Genomic DNA, 17,119 nt, shown 5'->3' with positions numbered 1-17,119 from the left:
CCAAACCAGAGTCCTCTATTAGAGCAGTCAGTGCTCTTAATCACTGGGCCATCTGCCCAGCACCCCCCTCTTTTTTTTTTTTTTTTTTTTTTTTTTTACAGTTTGTGTGGTTATTATAAACCATGATGCTGTATAGGTATATAAATACCCATTTGCACCCATCCCTGATTACAAGAAAGAATGTCCTGTTTGTCTACTGAGACAAGGTTGCTTGGGCTGGCCTTGAATTCATGATCCTTTGGTTCTGTCTTCTAAGTACCTATATTACAAGCATTCACCACCACATCTGACAAGACTGCCCTCATTATTTCATTTTAGCATGCATACAGGTATACATGTGTCTCTGTGTGTGATATGTGCCTATAGGCCTGAAATTGATACCGGGTATCTTCCTTGATTGAACTCATATTAAAGCAGGATCTCTCTATGAACTCAGTTTGGTGATCACCTACTCTAATTAGCCAGCTTATCCTGGTGATCCTACCCCTCCTTCCTTAGTGTTAGGATAACAGTTGACAGCCACACACCTCCATTGTTTTTACAAAGATTGTGGGATCCTAACTCTATTCCTCATATTTGCACAGCAAATGCTTTATCCACTGGGCCATCTTCATAAAAAGATTTTTGTGAAATTACAGAGAAGGTATAATATCACATCTGAAGCTTCGGGAGGGAGGTGAATTAAGAGAGGCATGGTGACACAAGAGTAGTCTGAACTACTCTAGAGGCTGAGGTAAGAGGAAGATCTCTAAAGCACGAAATTAAAGGCCAACCTGGGCAACATAGTAAGACCTCATAAGGAGGACAGAGAAGAAAAAAAGTAAATAAAGCACAATTTTAACTGATGAATCTTTCTTAAGGATTTGAAAGCTTCCAAAAACCACTGTGGTGTGTGTACATGTACTCCTAGAACCATAGGGGCTGAATTATGAAGTTCCTAGATTTGAAGCCAGCCTTACCTACATGTGAGACCTTCTCAAAAACAAAACTTTTAATTAAAAGTCCCTAAGTTAAAATCCAGCATTAGATGCTAGATAGAACAGAAAGCCAGTATAAAAACAACCACAATGGCGGGGCGGTGCTGGCGCACGCCTTTAATCCCAGCACTTGGGAGGCAGAGGCAGGTGGATCTCTGTGAGTTCGAGACCAGCCTGGTCTACAAGAGCTAGTTCCAGGACAGGCTCCAAAACCACAGAGAAACCCTGTCTCGAAAAACTTAAAAACAACCACAATGAAAGCAGTCTTGGCTGCATTTGGTTTCTTACATCTGATGAGATTTTCTTCTCAAATGTGAGAGAAACCGAGGTAACTAAAAAGAGAAGACCATGCTCCCACAGGGATGGCAACCTGTCTACTAGCTAGTCATCTTACTAATTACACATCAATACAAACCCTTTGAGATCTTTGTTGAGGGGAAGGGAACAACAACAAGTTTAGCGGAGAGGCTACTACAGGACCAGAAAAAAACCACAAAGGGGAAGAGGGTGCTAAGGGCATAGATCAGTGTGAAGCACATGTTTATCATGTACAAAGCTCTTATTTCAATTCCTAGTGCACACATCCTCCAAGAGGGGAAGGAAACGACTGAGTAAGACTCAAAAATAATTTAGAGTTTGGAACGAGCTGTGCAGTGGTGGCACACATATTTAATCCCATCACTCGAGAGGCAGAAACAGGTGGATCTCTTTGAGTTTGAGACCAGCCTGGTCTACAGAGTGCGTTCCAGGACAGGCTCCAAAGCTACAGAGAAACCAACCCTGTCTCAAAAAACAAATTAAAAAAAAAAAAAAAAAGAGTTTAAGAGCTTGGAATGGATTGGATTTTCAAGCATCAAGTTTAAAGAGAACATAGCACAGCAGGTTAGAGGTGGCAGGTAGGAGTCATGGTCTTAGGTTATTGTCAGCTTAAAGTAGGGGGAAAACAAGTTTGTTCTCCAAGAGTCAAATAAATAAATAGTATATATGCAAAGGAAGCAGCAGAAATCCACTCTAAAAATATTAAAGTGAGGTACTTTAATACTTCCATATATAGCAGAAATTGAAGGAAAATCTTAGAACAAGGAAAATACACTAAGGGATATGGCCAATTAAGTATAAAGAAGTTTCCAGAATCTAACTCTTTTTTTTTTTTTTTTTTTGGTTTTTTCGAGACAGGGTTTCTCTGCGGTTTTGGAGCCTGTCCTGGAACTAGCTCTTGTAGACCAGGCTGGTCTCGAACTCACAGAGATCCGCCTGCCTCTGCCTCCCGAGTGCTGGGATTAAAGGCGTGCGCCACCACCGCCCGGCCAGAATCTAACTCTTTACATCATTACATGGCTTCTCCAAAAGGGTACAGAAATCTATTCTATCTTCTTGTCACAACAGCTGAGCAACTAGTATACACAAGTCAGTGCTCTGCCATAAGTGAGGGAACATTCCGGACCCCTCAGGGATGTGAAGGCAGACCACTGAACATACCGCTCTGTGAATGCCGTGAATGAATTCTTTTATTGCTGGGAAACATGCCTACAGAATTATCTGCTTAGGGAACAGAAAGGTCACAGAAATAGATTGCTGGGGCTTCCACAGACAGGCAAAGTTATTGGTGAGATCGTCAAAGAAACTCCAACAGGCATGCACTCCTGGCTCCAATAAATTCCTCTGTCCATAACACTCTAAAAGAAAACAACTCAAGTAACTGAATCAGAAATGTGTCCAGTGTTCTACCTCAGCTTGTCTTTGTTAGCTCTCCCTTATCCCATCATTCTCACGCCTCTGTTATTTACATTCTAGGTTCAATTCAACTGATGCCTAAGTCAGAAGCCTACCAGGCAGTGTTATCTTTAAATGATTCTAGAAGAAGAATAGGTTTTCTAGCTGCTGGTGCACACCTGTTGAGGCAGGAAGATAAGGTATTCAAGAGCAGCCTCGGCTACATGAAACCCTGTCTCAAAAGAATGAACTCCAAGATTAAGTGCATTTGTTTTCATGCCCCAGATTTGAAGAAGCATTTTTCCTGACTCTAAACTGTACCATGAAGCTAAATCTGACAAGCTACAAAAACAAAAGCTAAAACAGATGTGGCTTATGGGGACAATGACTTATACGCCATGGCACACCACCTATAACCAGGTCCAGACAGAGAGATACCTCACAGGGTGTCACAGGTAGTAGCAAGGGGTCAAGACAAGTTTCCTGAGGCAGTGGGTGAAAGGAAAGAAGCAGTCACAATTTTCACTTTTTGAAGAAATTCGGTTTTTGAAACATAATAAACAAGTTAAAAACAGATGCCTTCTTGAGCTGGCAATAATGGTACAATTCTGTAACCCCCCAGCTTTTGGAAAGCTAAGTATGTTTTCTCCTACTTCCATCCCCTGCTATATTACAGATGGGACTCTGTAGACAAGTGCTTTACTGCTGAGCTACGCTCCCAACCCTCGGGTTTTTTTTTTTGTTTGTTTGTTTGTTTTTTTTTAAGATTTATTTATTGGGCTGGAGAGATGGCTCAGTGGTTAAGAGCATTGCCTGCGCCGGGCGGTGGTGGCGCACGCCTTTAATCCCAGCACTTGGGAGGCAGAGGTAGGCGGATCTCTGTGAGTTCGAGACTAGCCTGGTCTACAAGAGCTAGTTCCAGGACAGGCTCCAAAGCCACAAAGAAACCCTGTCTCGAAAAACCAAAAAAAAAAAAAAAAGAGCATTGCCTGCTCTTCCAAAGGTCCTGAGTTCAATTCCCAGCAACCACATGGTGGCTCACAACCATCTGTAAAGAGGTCTGGCGCCCTCTTCTGGCCTTCAGGCATACACAGACAGAATATTGTATACATAATAAATATTTTTTTTTAAAAAGATTTATTTAGTTAGTTATGTATACAACATTCTGGCTGCATATATGCTCACACGCCAGATCTCTTAACCACTGAGTCATCTCTCCAGCCCAACCCTCAGTTTTTTGAGAGGAGTGGACTACCACACCAAATGCACCAAGATTTATATACTCTATATACAAATTTGTATACCCAGAGAATAAAGTCGTTAATTATTTTACTGAGGATCTATTTGGGAAAAAACAAAATAAAACAAAAAGAGCATCGCTGCTTTCCCAGAGTGTCCAGGTTCAGTTCTCAGTACCCACATCAGGTGGTCACAACTGTCCGTTAACTCCAGTTCTTGGGGGATCTTATGCCCTCCCCTTCTGTGGTGCAGACATACATGTAAAAGAAACATATCCTATCAAGGCCTGCGGCCCCAAACTCTAATACAAACTATGTAGAGGGACATGTAGATTATTAAAAGGACAGACAGTGGGAAGAGGTGGTATACACCTTTAATCCCAGCACTCAGGAAGCAGAGGCAGGGAAATCTCTGTGAGTTCAAGAGCCTGCTCTACTTGGTGAGTCCCAGAGCCAGTCAGGTTAAGCAGTAATAAAATTAATTTTTAAAAATTTGTAGTGGGGAGCCGGGCGGTGGTGGCGCACGCCTTTAATCCCAGCACTTGGGAGGCAGAGGCAGGCGGATCTCTGTGAGTTCGAGACCAGCCTGGTCTACAAGAGCTAGTTCCAGGACAGGCTCCAAAACCACAGAGAAACCCTGTCTCGAAAAACCAAAAAATTGTAGTGGGTAAGCTCAATTCTCTTCGTAACTCAGCACTGGCTTACAACAGAATTTTAGATATGCCTTCAATAATCCTGTTATCATTCTAGACACAAAAATAGAACCTGCTCCCTTGGGAATTCACTAGTTGCCATAGAAATGGCATCAAAATGCATGAGACTTTCAGGTGAAGAAACGTACTATGGGTGCTGAAGAAAAATCTTATTAAATCCAGTACGAGCGCACACCTTTTTAATAATAAATGGATGCAATACAACCCAGAACACCCCCCCAAATAAATGCTCTAAGCCTGAGAGAAAAGACTTTTTCATTCATTTTAACACAAAATACCAACCCATACTGTTAGATATATCTACTAATTTGAGGTTTTAAAAAGTATTCTTGAGCCAGGTGGTGGTGATCCACACCTTTTAATTCGATGACTTGGGAAGCAGAGACAAGCAGAACTGAGTTCAAGGCCAGCATGCTCTTTAGAGCAAGTTCTAGGATAACCAGGGCTACAAAGAGAAACCCTTTCTTGAGGGAGGCAGTGTCCTTAGTATAGGGGTATAAACAGAAGGCAGAGTACTTAGACCTCACAAAGCACCAGGTTTCATCCCCAGTACCACCAAAGAGGGAAAGAAATCTTCAGTTACAGAGGTAGAAGATAAATATATCTGACTACTCCAGCAGGACCTAGATGGAAAATAAACACCATGGCACAATAGCCCAATCAATGAGTTGCAGAAAGGGTGCAAACTGCTCCTGAGATCTGCCCACTATTTATCTTTACCTAATTACTAACAAGCATTTATAAGGATACCTTCTGACTTCCCTACAAAAGTTGTGTGAAGGTAAAGAATGGGCTGCAAATTAAATCTTGGTTAAGGCTGATCAAGGAACAACAGTAGGCTTGGAGAGCACGTCCATCACTTCAACTCTGTAGTCTGAACTGTTTATTACTATTAGGTTGAAAACTGGACTTCTCACTCAGCCACTCACTCAACAAATGACTTATTACATACTTTGTTGTACAACAAAACTTTTAAGATATGATATAAGAACATTTGTTGTCATGGCCTCACAAAGACAGGCCATTAGAAATAAAGTAGAAAAGAGGAAGAGGAGGGAGCAAAGGAACGAGAGAACCTGGTCAGGGAAAATGCGGTATTCCTTATTGGTTTCACTACTGAGGTTCTGTGGTTCTTAATCTTTCCTCATTTCCTCCATATAATATAAGTGGAATGACGCAATCCACCCAACTTTCTCTACTGAAATATCCCATTCATAAACAAATTTATATGAAGTTGGCTTCCCAGATTAACTACCTCTTTTGATTCTGAAGTTTTAGTCTCAGCTTCCAGTCTTCAACAGCAACACCAGAAATGCTCAGGAAAAAGTAGTGTAGTACTTTGCATAAGACAGTTCACGAAACCAAACCTATATTACAACTTTGTGACTGTACATGCTGTTCTTGCTATTTTACCTGCCGATTCCTCTTTGATGAGTTAAGTATGATTTGATCTACCACACCTTCTCAAGCAGGCTATAATGACAGAACCCAGAGGTTTATACTGTTACATTTTCACATATATGCAACTCATCCTGGAAATTCTTAATTCTTTTTGCACTTTGAAAACTATGGACCCAACAGTGGAACTTTTACTTCAGTAAACAACAAAAGGAAAAAAAATTAACCTCCAAATCATCCTCATCCTCAAGGGATTGGGAGGTTACAGGTATAGAGTAAAAAAAAAAAAAAAAAAAAAAAATGAGGAGAGAAGCCGAATCTCTGTGAGTTCGAGACCAGCCTGGTCTACAGAGTAGTTCCAGGACAGGCTCCAAAGCCACAGAGAAACCCTGTCTCGAAAAACCAAAAAACCAAAAAAAAAAAAAAAAAAAAAAAAAAAAAAAAAGAGGAGGGGTAGGCTAATAAAGAAAAGAATCTTCACGGCTTCTGGGAAAAGCTGGAAATTTTCTAGGAATTCAGTTGCTATCAGTATCAAAAGAGGCCAGAATATTCATCAACTGTCATGACACATGGGGTACGTCTATCAGTTAACAGCAGATGTAATTATAAGGAAGTTAAATTGTCTGGCAGTCATTCTGACAGCCATTTTAAAATCAACCAGTTTCAACTACAGCGTACTGAAAAGAGGAATTTCCGAATTATAGGCAGCCTGTACCACAAAGGTCTAAGACAGTTTAGGTCAATGATTCTCACTCAACCTTTCTAACGCTGGAATTCTTTAATACAGTTTCTCTTCATATTGGTGACTTTCCAACCATAAAATTATTTTGTTGCTACTTCATAACTGTAATTTTGCTGTTATGAATCATGATGTAAATATCTGTTATGAAGGCGTGAGCCACCACAACTTGGCTCAGAACACCAATTTTTACATGTATGGTTTGTGGTGGGATGCCAGGCGAGGCTAGAAAGTGAGAGACTCAGTAGTGCTAAAGACATTTACAATCCTCATTGTACAATCATCAATCCCATCCTTCCTCAAAACCTATCCATCATCCAACATAAAAGTCTGCCCACTAAACAGTCACTCCTCACTTCTGCCCTGGAACCACTGTTCTATTTTTGTCTATATGATTGTACAAATATCTTCTGAGTAGAAAACCATCATTATTTGCAGGGGCAGTGCTCCCAGCACTCAGGAGGCGAGAGGCAGAGACCGGTGGATCTCCGTGAGTTCAAGATCAACCTGGTCTACAAAGTGAGTTCCAAGACAGGCCCCAAAGCTACAGAAAAACCCTGCCTCAGAGAAAAACCAAAAAAGAAAGAAAGAGAGGAAAGGAAAAAGAAAAACATTATTTGTCTACTTGCATCTGGCTGTTTTCACTGGTGTATACTGTGTTCAGGATCCACCAGAATCATAACATGTCAGTCTCCTTTAAGTCTGAATGATACTACACTGCATGGGTATAACTACATTTTGCATATTTCCTAAGTTAAGGTTGTTTCTACTGCTTAATTCTGCTAATAGGTCTCCGCTATGTAGCCCACGCTAGTCTAAATCTTTTGAAGGTCCATGACCATTGCGAATAGTACTATCATGGTAGTAATGATACAAGAAGCAAAAATAAAGAAACTGCTTGGCCCTCATAGGTTAGAACATAGGTTGGTGGAGTAAACAGAACAGAATGCTGGGAGGAAGAGGAAGTGAGCTCAGACGCCATGCTCCCCTCTCTCGGGCAGATGCAGGGCAGCTCCTCTCAGAGGCAGACACGATGAAGCAAGTCGCCAGGTCAGACATGCTGAATCTTCCCCGGTAAGACTGATGCTACACAGATTATTAGAGATGGGTTGATTGGGATATGAGAATTAGCCAGTAAGGGCTAGAGCTAATGGGCCAAGCAGTGTTTAAATGAATACAATTTGTGTGTCGTTATTTCTGGTGTAAAGCTAGCCATGCAGGAGCCGGGCAGGACAAAAAGCAGGCCCGCAGCTCCCACTACAACTGAAGGTGGTAACGATTAATTTCTCAGATTTTATCAGTTTAAGTACAGCTGAAACAGTCAACTGGGCCATAACAAACCAAACAACCATTCATTGACTGAATGGTCATGCTCAACAAGAGAAATCTAGTATCAAGTATTTTTAAATAGCCAAGCATTGACCCAGGGTAAGACTAGAAGCAATGGTGTGCATAACTTCACAGCCGGTAGCATCTAGGACACTTTTACATTTTTTTTTTTGATGCTTACTTAGGCTCCTCCAGATATTTCAATAGAGGGGTCCCTATTAAGTACCAAGTGTTGTATCCCCCGCGCCTGCCTTTCTTTCCCTTTGTGTGTGTGTGTGTGGGGGGGAGTTTGACACAGGGTTTCTCTATGTAACAGCCCTGTCTGTCCTGGAACTTGCTTTATAGACCAGGCTGGTCTCAAAATCAGAGGTGCACCTGGCTCTGTCTCCCAAGTCTTGGGATTAAAGTGTGAGTCACCACTGTCTGACTCAAGTGCTGCATTTTAAAAAGCCTTCCCTGGTGATTCGAAACTTCAAGACATGATTCTGACCCAAAGCACAATTGAGAACAATGAAGAAATAAGAGAGACATGCTAGAGGCACCAGAAATCTCTGAGTTTTCACAACTTAACTTGACAACAATTTCCTCATAATCCAAAGCTAAAAATTTCTGTATTCAACAAAACATTAAGTGGATGAGTAAGTGTAACGTTCTCTTTCCACCATTACTGCAGCTGTAACTAATAAAGGCCTGAATATACAGTTCAGTGGAGGAAGAATCAAATCAAATTGGAAAACCCCAACGCAATGCAGTAAATATACCCTGGAATGCAGATTTTTTTGGAGCCATTGTTTTGTCCAGTCCAATCACAAACAAGGGAATGAGAAGAGGAGGACATTTTCACTACCGATTCCGAGCAAAACTGGAACATAGCTATCTTGATGGCTAGAAGACGAGAATGGAAAGGGGGCAGAATGATATAAAATACTGACCTGGAAACCTAGTGATAATCATCCCCACCCTTTTTCTACTGTTTGTTGAAGTCTGCTCAATATATCAGAAAAAAACTAACAACCTAGAGCAGGCTTGTGTTTCCACGGGCAGATTGAGCCAATTTTTGAGACTCCTCTGCCAGGTTCCCAGGGAAGAACGCAAATGACGGCTAGATGCCAGGAATAATCCAAAATGAACAAAATCACCAATTCCCTCAGAGCCCAGGGCTTCAAGGTCTGGCTGACATCCAAACTCCTTGGTAGGCTTAGCCACTGGCGGACTGTGGAACCCTGGTCCCTGAGTGGTGAAGTGGTGTAGCAGTCAAGGACAGAGAGGGGCAGGAAAGGAGGCTCCATGCCAGAAAGGCCGTTCAGTAAACAAACTAGCATGTCTAACTCCAAAAACACTCAACATTATACTTTTGCCTCTGTTGTTTATTATTTTCCTACTCTGCTACCAATTAGAGGTTCCAAGTAAGGGGGTAACAGTCCAAGGAACAGTTAAAGATGAACGTTGGTAGCATCTGTCAACCTCAGAGAACCAACTTGCTAAAAAAGCTGTATAACATTCCACTGCAGTCCAGGGATGCCACCCTAAGTCTAGGGTCAGTGGTCCACATGCCTAACACCTCGGTAATGCATCCATTACATGGTAGGATCAGGGAAACTAAGTTTCCCTATCTCTCTTGCTGAGGTATTCTACCTAAGATTTCTTTACACTAGCTTACCCTGTCTTCCACAACCCTGCATCTGCCCTCCTTGTGATCTTCCTAAATGTTCTGAAAGTAGACAGATTGTTGTATCACATTCACAAGTAAACTGAAGAATTAGAGGCTTTGCCCTTTTTATGATCTGGAACAAGCAAGGGTGTCCTCTAAATTGTGCTGAAGTCCTAACTAACCTAATAACAAAAGGAAACAAAAGAAAGGTACGACTGGGAGGGAGTAACTAAATCTTTCTTTGAAGATGTCGTGATTACCTCCCTAGAGGATACCAAAGAATCAACAAAAAATGTTCAAGAACTAAAAACAAAGTTGCAAATGCAAGGTGTTTACAGATAACGTGAAAATAGCTGTTTTCTTTTTCTTTTCTTTTTGGTTTTTCAAGACAGGGTTTCTCTGTAGCTTTGGTACCCGTCCCGGAACTACCTCTTGTTTGTAGACCAGGCTGGCCTTGAACTCCCAGAGATCCGCCTGCCTCCGCCTCCGGAGTGCTGGGATTAAAGGCATGCGCCACCACCGCCCAGCTAAATAGCTGTTTTCTTATAAACCACCAACAAACTGAGATTTGAAATTACAATCACCCAACTATATCTTTTATACTGTGCTACTGTGATTGTGTCTGTAACCTCTTCTTTCCAATCAGATATGAAGTGACAATATCAAGTGAGGAACCTAGCAGGTTGGAAGGTCCCAAAGTGTTTGAAGCTTAAAATGATCACAAAAGGCTAAGCCTTACACATGCACATGTAGGAAAAGGAGGTCTAGATAGACAAGCCAAGTGTTCTTTTGTTTTGTTTAAGATTTATTTATTATGTATACATGCGCCAGAAGAGGGCACCAGATCTCATTATAGATGGTTGGTTGTGAGCCACCAAGTGATTGCTGAGAATTGAGTGTTCTTAACTTTTGAGCCATCTCTCCAGTACCCCCAGTTCTTTTCTTTCTATTTTAGGTGTATGAATGTTTGACTTGCTGTGTCTGTGCATCACTTTACTGCCAGGTGGGTGCCTGTGGAAGCCAGGAGGGTTATAGGCAGTTTTAAGCTGTCATGTGGATTCTAGGAATTGAACATGGGCTCAACCATTGAACCATCTCTCTAGCCCCATCTACAAGTCATCCAATCCTTTTATCACGAGAGGGGGGGGGGGGATGAAAGGGCATGTAGGCAGAATGTTGGGTTTCCAAGTTCAGCTACTACTCCCACCTCCTAGAGTTCATTCACACAACTGCAATTTATTTTGCAATGCTCTAGCCTCAGGCAGAACTCTCAAGTACATGGAAAAGTAATATAGTTCCATAGTTCTTTTGGTGATACAGAATGAGTGGATTCTGGGGTATAATGTTCATGTTCCTTCCTCCCTGGGCAAAACCGGAGTAGTCACTCAGTACCCATCACTTAGGGGAGCAAAAAATGATATTCTAGCGCTATCTTACAGTAAGTGGTCATCTGCTTCGCATCTTACTCACCTAAGTAAGCCCTTTCAAGGTTTATAGTAAAAAGAATATAAGATACTAGAGAGATGGCTCAGCATTTAAGAGTGCGTGTTATTCTTTCAGAGGACCAAGTTCAGTTCCCAGCACAATCATCAGATAGCTTACAACTACCATGGCCAACTGCAAAGCCAGGAAATCTGACACCGTCTGCCCTCGAGGACACTGCACTCACGTGCATATACTCATACGCAGATACATAATTTTTAAAAAAATAAATATTTTTTAAAAACTAAATGTATTACTAAAAACCTAAATATGTTACTAAAAACCCTTGCAAAATGGAGCCTCTAGATCTGATGAATGACTTGGGAGATTATTTTTAAAACCCATGTGTTGGATAGCGGCTAGGAGAACCGGCTGTTCTTCCAGAGAACCTATACTTGATTCCTACACCAGGAGCTTCATAACTGTAACTATAGTCCCAGGGGCTCTGAACCCTCTTATGATCTAATGTATTGCACACTCATGGTGCAAACATACGAGGAAGCAAAACACCCATATACACAAACAACTGGGGGGGCGAGCTAGAGAGGGTTTCTCTGTACACCAACTCTGGCTGTCCTGGAACTCTCTCTGTAGACCAGGCTGGCCTCGAACTCAGAGATCTGCCTGCCTCTGCCTCGTAAATGCTGGGATTAAAGGCATGCACCACTACCGCTAGGTTATTAAAAATAATTTTTCTACAGAATGTGGAAATTCTGGGAGTGGCAGCACACACCGTTAATTTCAATAATGGGGAGGCAAAATCAGACAAAGGGTTCATTCAATGCCAGTACGGTCTATATAGTAAATCCTAGAATAGCCAACAGAAACCCTGTCTCAAAAAGGAAAAAAAAAAGTTTGAGATGGTTTGGTTAAGAGCACTGGCTGTTCTTCCAGAGGACCTGAGTTCAATTTCCAGCATTTCACACCACAGCTCACACTGTACTCCAGTTCTAGGGAATACAACAAATACCTTCTTCTGGCCGCCAGAGGCACCAGCCAGGCATACAGTACACGCACAGACATGAAGACAAAACCCTCATACACAGAAAATAAAAATAAATTAATCTTTAAAAAGAATGTGTGAGGGCTAGGGATGTAGCACAGTAGATAAGAGAACTTGCCTAGAATACATAAAACCCCACTCGTAGGTTCCAAAGCTACAGAGAAACCCTGTCTCAAAAAACCAAAATAAATAAACAAACAAACAAATAGCCGGGCGGTGGTGGCACACGCCTTTAATCCCAGCACTAGGGAGGCAGAGGCAGGTGGATCTCTGTGAGTTCGAGGCCAGCCTGGTCTACAAGAGCTAGTTCCAGGACATGCTCCAAAGCTACTGAGAGACCCTGTCTTGAAAAATCAAAAATAAATATATAAAAATAAATAAAACCCCACTCGTCTATACATACAAGCACACACATACCCTGGTGTGATGAAATTTCAGCAAGAGATAGATGGAAGGAGTTCAAGGTCAACTAGAACTATTATAGTAAGTTTGAGGTCAGTCTTTTATCTCAAAATCAAAACAAATGGGAGAGTAGTTATCACCTATAGACAAAAAGATGCACACACACGGGGGATGAAGAGAAGGTTCAGTGTTAAGGACTTGTTGCTCTTCCAAGACCGGGGCTCAGTTACCAATGCCAACATGGTGGCTCAAAACAGGTTGTGATGACAATTCCAGAGGATCCAATCTCTCCTTCTGATCTCTGAGGGCACCAGGCATATTACATACATATATGCATGCATGCATGCATAAATACATATATACGTGTAAGCAAAGCATTCTTTTTATATTTTTTAAAGGTTCAGAAACTTAATTGCTAGTTCACAACTTACAAAAAGCCCCTTTACAGGGGCTGGAAAAATGGCTCAGAGGTTAAGAGCACTGGCTTCTCTTCCAGAGGTCCTGAGTTCAATTCCCAGCAACCACGTGGTGGCTCACAACCATCTGTAATGAGATCTGGTGCCCTCTTCTGGAAAGTGTATATATAATAAATAAATTTAAAAAGTACCTTTACAAAATGATTCGTGTTTAATCACAGAGACTGAGAGAACATCAGTAAAAACAAACCTCCAAACTAGACTTAACTCTGCTCAGACTAGAAACTTCTCTAAAACAAAAGTAGAACACAGCTTGATGAAAATTTTGTGTTTCTGACAGAAGTCTCTATGTAAAGTAACGGTGCTGGTGACTTTAGTATTTGTGCAAAAGCAAAGACAGACACAAGAGGATGCCTATGAATTCAAGGCCATCCTGGTCTACAAAGGGAACTCTGGGCAAACCAAGGTTACATAGTAAGGCCCCTATTAAAAAAAAAAAGAAAAAAAGAAAAGGCAAAGCAGAAATCAAGACAATGTGTATCCCTGTGTGTTGAGTGTTTTGTCTGCATGCCTCTCTATTTTATGCAGGCCTGGTACCCTCAGAGGTAAGGAGAGGCTGTCAGATCCCTTGGAATTGGACTTAGAGTTGTCAGTAGCCATGTGGGTACTAGAAATCAAACTCAGATCCTCTAAAAGAGCATCTTTCCAGCCCCAATACCACAATCTTAAGAGAATAAAGTGTGGGGCTGGAGAGATGGCTCAGAGGGTAAGAGCACTGGTTGCTCTTCCAGAGGTCCCAAGTTCAATTCCCAGCAACCACATGGTGGCTCACAACCATCTGTAATGAGGTCTGGTGCCTTCCTTGCCAGCAGTACATTGTATGCTTAATAAATAAATCTTTAAAAAAAAAGAGAGAGAGAGAATAAAGTACTTGCTTCAATTGCACGTATTTTAAAATTGAAACGATACAGAGAAGATTTATCATGGTCTTGTGCACGGATAACATGCAAATTCATGAAGTGTTTCCTATTTTAAAAATGGAGAAGGAGGAAGAATGATGTGGGAGTACCCTCTGTGTGCGGTGATTACCATTAATGAATAAAGAAACTGCCTTGGTTGATAGGGCAGAACTTAGGTAGGCTGGGAAGACTGGACTGAATGTTGAGAGAAAGAAGGGAAACGCCATGGATCCAACAGAGATAAATGTGCTGAAACTTTGCTGGTAGGCCACGACCTCATGGTGATGCACAGATTAATGAAGATGGGTTAAATTAATATGTGGGAGTTAGCCAATACGAAGCTAGAGCTAATGAGCCAAGCAGTGATTTAATTAATACAGTTTCTGTGTGATTATTTCAGTTCTGGGCTGCTGGGACGAACAAGTGGTTCCTTACTACAGAGGAAGGGGGGGAGGGAGGGAGGGAGGGAGGCATGCAGGCAGGCAGGGAAGGATAGATGGATCAATTAGGGCAGATGTGTAATCCACACTGAGAAGCTGGAGGTCAAGCCTTTACTAAGACCATGTATCAAAAATATAAGAAAAAAGAAAAACCACAGACTATATAATCCCTGTGTTCATACTCACCGGAGAAAAGGAAGCATTCATTCCTAGTTAAGAGGAAGAGAATGGGGAGAGGCAGGGAGGGGAGCAGAGAAAAATGTAGAGCTCAATAAATATCAATAAAAATATGTATTTAAAAAAGAGGAAGAGAAAACCAATGCACAGCAAATTCAAAGTGCCTAAAATATAGCTAACCTTTTGGGAAAACTCAACTGTGTTGACATAGCAAAAATTGCTAAAACATATTTTTTCATAATATTTTCTGAAAGACCTTTGCCAAATTTTAAAGTGTTGATTAAATCTCTAGTAAAGATACTTGTGTCTTCAGAGAGATGATGAAAAATCCTAGACAAAAAAATGCTGAAATGCTAAAGAGTCAAAATTAGTAAGTAGCCCCTAAAAAACATCTTCATGTTCAGAGGAAAAAGCAGCTAAAATGATATATCTGTCTACGGGACTCTGTGATTAAAATATAAACTGTCATTAAAATAGAATGAAAAAACCTATAAACACCTATTTTCATATTTCTAAGACAAGTCACAATAGTGCTTAGAATCAAAATTGTACCCACACCTTAGTTGCCCCCTTTAACTGTAGTATGGACAGATAGTTGCTTTCCCATCACTATAGGCCAGTCTCACTCAACAAGTCCCAACATCTGCCTGATGTTTCCAGTTTTTAAAGTGAAGGAAGGGGTAAGTATCTGATGGCTAATTATTACACTCCTGTTACAACAGCCTTCATTGTAAAAGACACAGGATAAAGACCCTAACTAACATACAGCAAGGCCAGGCACAGTGGCCACTCATAGGTCTCACTACTCAGAAGCAGATTAATTTAAGGCCAACCTGGGCAAGCTAACAGGACTCTGTCCCACAAATGAAATTTATCAGAAACTCCCACATAGCTGGGCAGTGGTGGCACTTGCCTTTAATCCCAGGCAGAGGCAGGTGGATCTCTGTGAGTTCAAGGTCAGCCTGGTCTACAGAGTGAGGTCCAGGACAGCTAGGGTCTAACCCTGTCTAGAAAAACCCAAAGAAATGAAACCAAAAAAACCCCAGCACAATCAAGATCCCATTAGCAAGCCATGCATAGATTCAAAGACCTTTGAATATTGTCATTCTGACATCTGATTACTTCGAATAAAATTTAAAAGAACTAACCATTGATCTTTCATGGTCACTACCTACCTTCCTCCAGAAAAAATACTTCTCCCACTGCCTACATCTTTAAACCTACCACACAATTTCAATCCATTCTATCCCGTCTCAAAGTATTCAGATTCAGAGAAGACATGTGACAAAAATGTAAAAAAAAAAAAAAAAAGAGTCACCAGATCCCCTGCAGCCCACTTGTTTGATCACAGGGATACAGAAAACAGAAGGTATTATTGGTGTGTGTGTGTGTGTGTGTGTGTGAGAGAGAGAGAGCGCGTCATAGGACAATCATCATGTCTTTCCTTAGAACCACCCAGCTTGGGTTTCTTTGTTTTGTTCTGGAGAATGGATCTTTCACTAGCCTAAAGCTTGCCAAGTGAACTAAGCTGCCTAGCTGTCAAGTTCCAGAAGATCCACTTGTCACTACATCTCAGTATCTCAATACTGAAATTACAAGTAAATGTCACCTCATCTGAAATGTTTTTCTAATTTTTTTACATGAGTTCTCAGGTCTTCGTGACTGTAAAGCAAGTAAGTATTTTATACCTTATCTTCCTAGCTTCCCAAAAAAGTCTTGTGCTTTCACTTCTAGAATGCATAGCTATGATGTGAACTAAAACTGACTAAACACATGTACCTGAGAACCAATAGTACCCCCACTAGGAAATTTGCTGAGCCTAGTTGTCACAACTGGAATTGGTAAGCAATGCATTAGTAGCAATTTTCTCAGTTTAAGTGCCAACTTTCCCTGACCACCCACATGTTTAAAGAATGAACCTTGTCAGGTGGTAGTGAGACACTTTAATCTCAGCACTCGGGAGGCAGAGGCAAGTGGATCTGTGAATTTGAGGCCAGCCTGGACTACAGAGTGAGTTCCAAGACAGTCAGGACTACAATCAGGGCTACACGGAGAAACCCTATCTAGAAAAATCAAAATAAATAAAAAATGAGTTAGTAAGTAAGTAAATAAAATCTGTCTGTACTCAGACCAAGAAGCAATTACTGACAGTCTACACCGAGGCATAGGGCTCGCAGTGGTATTCAAACCTCATAAGGATCTTGAACAATAAAAGAGTATATATAGGACCTTGGGTTTAGATCCAGCCAAGCTTATTAACTAAAACAAAAAAGTCAGTCAAGAATCTGCATGATCCCTTTACCTATACCTCAAACTCACACAGACTGGAAAGGCAAATCGTACAACTTTTTTAAAAAGACTTTAAGTATTCTTATCAAATTTAATCATTTGGGTGGGGAATGCAGACCAGTGGAAGTCAAAACAACATTTGGGAACCATTTCTCTCCTACTATGTGGGTCTTGAGGATCAAACTCAAGTCAT

At 41.2% G+C, this 17,119-nt stretch overlaps 1 protein-coding gene and 1 non-coding gene across 4 annotated transcripts in view; one reads left to right on the top strand and one right to left on the bottom strand.

Moving 5' to 3' along the window:
* The window catches only part of Brd4 (bromodomain containing 4), a 78,758-nt gene that overhangs the window by 44,672 nt on the left and 16,967 nt on the right, over nucleotides 1-17,119 (bottom strand). The window lies entirely within an intron of this gene.
* Nucleotides 13,989-14,095, top strand: LOC130889579 (U6 spliceosomal RNA). Its single transcript, XR_009058608.1, has one exon. It is a non-coding gene; the product is annotated as a U6 spliceosomal RNA (small nuclear RNA).

This window comes from Chionomys nivalis, chromosome 1 (assembly GCF_950005125.1).
Source record: "Chionomys nivalis chromosome 1, mChiNiv1.1, whole genome shotgun sequence".
Classification (NCBI taxonomy): Eukaryota; Metazoa; Chordata; class Mammalia; order Rodentia; family Cricetidae; genus Chionomys; species Chionomys nivalis.
This window is presented reverse-complemented; position numbering and strand designations above follow the sequence as displayed.